This window comes from Balaenoptera musculus, chromosome 1 (genome assembly GCF_009873245.2).
Source record: "Balaenoptera musculus isolate JJ_BM4_2016_0621 chromosome 1, mBalMus1.pri.v3, whole genome shotgun sequence".
In the NCBI taxonomy this organism is placed as follows: domain Eukaryota; kingdom Metazoa; phylum Chordata; class Mammalia; order Artiodactyla; family Balaenopteridae; genus Balaenoptera; species Balaenoptera musculus.
In genome coordinates, this window is record NC_045785.1 from 78,312,344 (window position 1) to 78,318,355 (window position 6,012).

At 38.5% G+C, this 6,012-nt stretch overlaps 1 long non-coding RNA gene across 1 annotated transcript; it reads left to right on the plus strand.

Moving 5' to 3' along the window:
• Positions 1-1,344: 1,344 nt before the first annotated feature.
• On the plus strand, positions 1,345-4,162 carry LOC118901832. Its single transcript, XR_005021477.1, has 3 exons — positions 1,345-1,591; positions 3,606-3,707; positions 4,024-4,162. It is a non-coding gene; the product is annotated as an uncharacterized LOC118901832 (long non-coding RNA).
• Positions 4,163-6,012: the final 1,850 nt, after the last annotated feature.

Genomic DNA, 6,012 nt, shown 5'->3' on the forward strand with positions numbered 1-6,012 from the left:
TAATCTGGGAGGATTCACTTCTTTCTGGAAACCCTAAATATGTATTTTGTTTAATGTAAGGCAACAGTAAAACATTCAGAAAGCCAGGAAAGAGAAATCAATCACAAAAATGCTATTTGAAGACATGAGTCCTTCCAAATTAAGGAAGGATTGTTGCATGACAAATACTCAATCACTTGATGGTTCACCATCCCTTCCCTGGCTTGCAGGGCAGGATTTTACAAATCATACCTTGCTGCATTCAGAATTTTGATGAAACTAAATAGTGAAGGTCAGTAGACAATGGACATTTTTCTAGACTAAAGAAAAAGTTTAATGTATAAGTTCTCTTTAATGTTTTAATGTAGGTAAATGTTATATTAGACTTTCGTAATACAGAAAATACCTGGGGTAAAGTCTCCATTACCTTCATTAACCTTATACTGAGAAAATATGCAAAAATATTATAATTTTAAATGTACCACTGACATTGACACATTAATGAACATTTATGGAAAAGTCACTGAACTTAGCACTTTACATCACCACATATAATCCTGACAAGATATCTGTGACATAGATATAATTTCCCCTGTTTTACCAACAAGGAAACCTCATTTTAATAAGATTGAGTGTCACTAAATCACAAAGTGGTGAAACCAGGAACTCCCTGCAGGCCTGTCCTACTGGATATTTGTGCTCTAAACTATTTCTGAAATTAGAGACTTGAAAAAAGAAGTTTCATATGGAACAGCGTCTGTGCTTTGAGAATCATTTTCTGAAGCAAGAGAAGTATGGAAAAGAAGCTTCAGATAATCACACAGATGTAGTTTTTAAACCAGCACTCTGTTTAGGGGTATTCTAGAATCTCCCAGCTTGGTGAGGGGTGTGTCATGTTTATACGCCACAATCTTTGCAGGAGAAGCATTTCCCAGTAATTTATGTGTGGTTAACATCCTAGTCATGTCTTACTGTACCATCTGTGCAATTTTTTTCCCTTCACAGGAACGGTTAGAAGCAAAGCAAGATGACTTTTTTTTTTTTTTAAAGATTTATTTATTGATTGATTGATTGCTATGTTGGGTCTTCGTTTCTGTGCGAGGGCTTTCTCTAGTTGCGGCAAGCGGGGGCCACTCTTCATCGCGGTGCGCGGGCCTCTCACTATCGCGGCCTCTCTTGTTGCGGAGCACAGGCTCCAGACCGCAGGCTCAGTAGTTGTGGCTCACGGGCCTAGTTGCTCCGCGGCATGTGGGATCTTCCCAGACCAGGGCGCGAACCCGTGTCCCCTGCATTAGCAGTCAGATTCTCAACCACTGCGTCACCAGGGAAGCCCCAAGATGACTTTTGTAAGCAGAATATGAAAGCATCCTCAGATTACTGCATGGCTTTACTTCAGGATACTTTTGGCCATCTATATGAAGATGTGAAGCAAGGAACATTTTCTAAACCAGGAGGTTATTGGTTTTTTGTTTGGAAGAAGCAAGAGCTAAAGAATAAGTACTACCAGGCCCCCAGAAAGGGGATACTGGTAAACTACCTACTGAACACCATTTCTTGGGCCTTGCTGAAGTGACTCTTTCAAACTACAGTGGGAACAACCAAAATGTGATTGGTAAACAGTGCCTCTACCTTTCATTGATTCATTCATTGATTTATTCAGTAGGAGAGACTACCATGGGATGAATAGCAGATTCCTTCTTGGAAGCACAGATGGAGCCCTCAAAAGTGTTTGTAGAATTTATTCAATAATTTAGTCATTCAATCATCCAACTATTGTCTATTCAGGCCTAACGATATGCCAGATATTATCAAATTTCTGGGGTTAGGGCAATTAAATAAGAACAAACTAGTTCTCTCAAAGTATTCATCAAGCAATCAACAAATTATAGCTTACAGAAAAAACTAATAATAATAACAGCTAATACATATAGAGCATATTTTGTTTCAGACAGATGAATGGGCTTAACTCATTCAATCCTTATAACAACGTCAGGAAATACATATTGTTAATATTCCCATTTTATTAATAAGAAAATTGAGACACAGAGAAGTAAAATAACTCACCTGAGAATGTACAGGTAATAAGTGTACAGCTGGACTGGAAATGCTTATAGCAACTCTGTGCTCTTAACTATACTTCCATGCTGGTATACTCAGGTGATATCAGTTAGAATTAAGTTTGGGCACATATTACTCAAAAACAAAACAAAATAAAACAAAACAAGAGTGGCCTAAAATGGCAAAAGTTTCTTTCTCTCTTACATATAAGAAGTAAGGCAGAGGGAGTCCAGGCTGCCATGACAACTCCACAATCATCCTGTTCCCAGGCCCTTTCCTCGTTTTGCTCCAGCACTTTAGCGCCCAGCTTCCATCTTCAAGGTCAGTTTATGGTCTAAGATGGCTGCTAGAGTTTCATCTATTACTTCCACATTATAGATGGAAAGAAAAGGGAAAAACAGAAGAGTAAATGTCTCTGGGTCAACTGTCTTTAAGGTGTTCTGCAAAAAGTACCATATAACACCTCTGTGTAAGTGGTATTGGCCAGACTTTAATCGTATGGTCACCTCAGCCACCAAGGAGGTTGACTAGAAAATGCAACATTTTATCACGGTCCACAATGTGCCCTGGTGGAAAAAAATGAGTTCTGTTTCTAAGGCAATGGGGAGAATAATATTTGGGTGACTCCAGAAGTCACTATCACAGTGACAAAAAGTGCCCTGAAGAAAAACAATGTAGGGTACAGGCATAGGAGAGGAAGGAAATGTGGTACTATTTTATATGTAGGTTTTTAGAGAAGGCCTCTCTCTTGAGGTACTGTTTCAGAAGAATCCTCAAAGAAGTCAAGGAGTGAGCCAACTGGGCATCTAGAAGAAGAAAATTTCAAACAACAGAAAATCCCAGAAGGATAAATTGGTTTATGTTCTAGGAATACCAGGAAATGTGGCAAGAGGGCAGTGAGCAAGGGAAGAGGTGGCAGGAGGTGAGGTCAGAGAGATGCTCAGAGGCCAAATGCTAAACAAAGTAGTATCCTGGAGGCCACTGAGAGACGTTTCAATTTTACTTGGGAAGAGTTGGAAAATCAGCAGAGGATTTGGTGCATCAAAGTGAAGTGATCTTTCTTAAAGTAATATAACACAACACTAGCTGATCTGAGGAAAACAGACTATAGGGAAGCAAGAGTGGAAGGAGGTAGGGAGACCAATTATGAAGCTAATGTCATGGTCCAGGTAAGAAGTGATGATGTCTTGGACCAGGTTGTCGGGAGGAACAGGTGACAATTGATAGGCCCTGGCTGGTTTTATCTTGAAGTCAGAGCAAACACCATTAGCTGATGATGGTACCTGGGACTTGGGAGAAAAAAAAGACATAAAGGATAACCATAAGGTTTTTAACCCATACAATTAGAAGACAAGATTTGCTAATTAAATTACTAAAATTGTGGTGACTGAGAATAAAGCAAATTTGAGGATGGATCCAGAATTGGGTTTTAAGCCAGTTTAGGTTGAAATGGTATTTAAATTCTAAAATGGGTGCTAAAATGAAATTGAATTAAGAGACATACTCCTAGGTTTTACTTTGACCCATAGTTTCTATTTCCTAATTCTAATTTCCTCTGTTATCAATAGGCAGAAGAGATACTGAACAAATATTTGGATTCCAAGGAGGATGTGGCTATGCTCTTCTACAGACTGATCAGTCACTTACAAAAAAGGAAAAAGAGATTGAAGGTGAGAACAGCTGAAAACACTGTAGATAGCTGGAAAGCCCTAGAAATGTTAATGTTAGCCACAGTAGTCCACCTGGAATATTACTATAGAGCAAAAAATATCAAGTATAGATCATAGCTTTAGGGGATTCTTTTCTTAATCAATATTTATGTTAATCTGTCTTCTGATTACTCTTCTGATTACTCAGTGCAAAAATTACCCAAAGAAGTTTTCTATACGAAATAAGAATAAAACAAACAAGCAAAAAGGGGTGAATGGCAAAACAAAGCTATAACAATTTAATCCTCATATTTCTCTGCTTATTTTTCTTCTTCAGTGGAGTGGAGAAGTCTGAATCTGTAGAAGCTGCAAACAAAATTTTGGAGGAAATGCAAAAGAAGAATGGGCAGATAATGCAAGAAATAGAAAAGAGTTGTCATGAACATATGAAACAGTTGGCTGAGAAAATGGAAGAGGAGAGGGCCCAGTTAATGGCAGAGCAAGGGAGGGTTCTAATGCTTAAATTTCAGGTATTCGATTGTGTTATCTCCATTCTGTGCTGAATCAAAAACACTGCTTAGTTTTTGAAGGAACGTCCATACTGTTCTCCATAGTGGCTGTATCAATTTACATTCTCACCAACAGTGCAGGAGGGTTCCCTTTTCTCCACATCTTCACCAGCATTTATTGTTTGTAGATTTTTTGATGATGGCCATTCTGACCGGTATGAGGTGATACCTCATTGTGGTTTTGATTTGCATTTCTCTGATGAGTGATGTTGAGCATCTTTTCATGTGTATGATGGCAATCTGTATGTCTTCTATGGAGAAGTGTCTATTTAGGTCTTCCACCCATTTTTGGATTGGGTTGTTTGGTTTTTTTTTATATTGAGCTGCATGAGCTGCTTGTATATTTTGGAGATTAATCCTTTGTCAGTTGCTTTGTTTGCAAATATTTTCTCCCATTCTGAGGGTTGTCTTTTGGTCTTGTTTATGGTTTCCTTTGCTGTGCAAAAGCTTTTAAGTTTCATTAGGTCCCATTTGTTTATTTCCATTACTCTAGGAGGTAGGTCAAAAAGGATCTTGCTGTGATTTATGTCATAGAGTGTTCTGCCTATGTTTTCCTCTGATCCAGGAATCCCACTACTAGGCATATACCCTGAAAAAACCATAATTCAAAAAGACTCATGTACCACAATGTTCATTGCAGCACTATATACAATAGCCAGGACATGGAAGCAACCTAAATGTCCATGGACAGATGAATGGATAAAGAAGATGTGGCACATATATACAATGGAATATTACTCAGCCATAAAAAGGAAAAAAATTGAGTCATTTGTAGAGACGTGGATGGATCTAGAGACTGTCATACAGAGTGAAGTAAGTAAGAAAGAGAAAAACAAATACCATATACTAATGAATATATATGGAATCTTAAAAAACGGTACTGATGAACCTAGCGGCAGGGCAGGAATAAAGACACAGACATAGAGAACGGACTTGAGGACACAGGGTGAAGGGGAAGCTGGGATGAAGTGAGAGAGTAGCACTGACATATATACACTACCAAATGTATAATGGATGGCTAGTGGGAAGCTGCTGCATAGCACAGGGAGATCAGCTTGATGCTTTGTGACCACCTAGAGGGGTGGGATATGGAGGGTGGGAGGGAGGCTCAAGAGGGAGGTGATATGAGGATATAAGTATACATACAGCTGATTTACTTTGTTTTACAGCAGAAACTAACACAACATTGTAAAGAAATTATACTCCAATAAAGATATTATTAAAAAAAAAAAAACACTGGTTAGAAGTTAGAGCACTAGGTCAATTTAAGAACTTTTCTAGCCCAAACACTAGTAGACATTTCATTCACTTACTGCTTCTACCCCTGACCATCTCTGGTTACTAAAGGCTATTTACTTGCAGGATCAAATCTCATGGAGCCCTTCATTACTAAATTACTAATAAACCATAACTATTCATTACCAGGCACTGCACAGTGACTTTACAGATATTCTGTGATCAAATCCTCATGTTATGTTACAAGTACATGTTATATTGTCATGTTTCAAAAGAGGAAATTGTAATTTCATGAGAGATAAGTAACTTATCTGAGTCCTTCCTTGTGGGAAAGTATCTGGCCTGTCTCATCTACTGAGTGGAGTCCACAGTGACTGTTTCTGCTATACCTGGTGACTTTATCTCTGGAGGCACCCTAATGAGTAGGAAGACTTCATGACCATCGACACAATTAACTACATAATTAAATACCCAGGCTGCTAGTACTCCATGCCCTACTCCAAGTCTATATTGATTTGGGT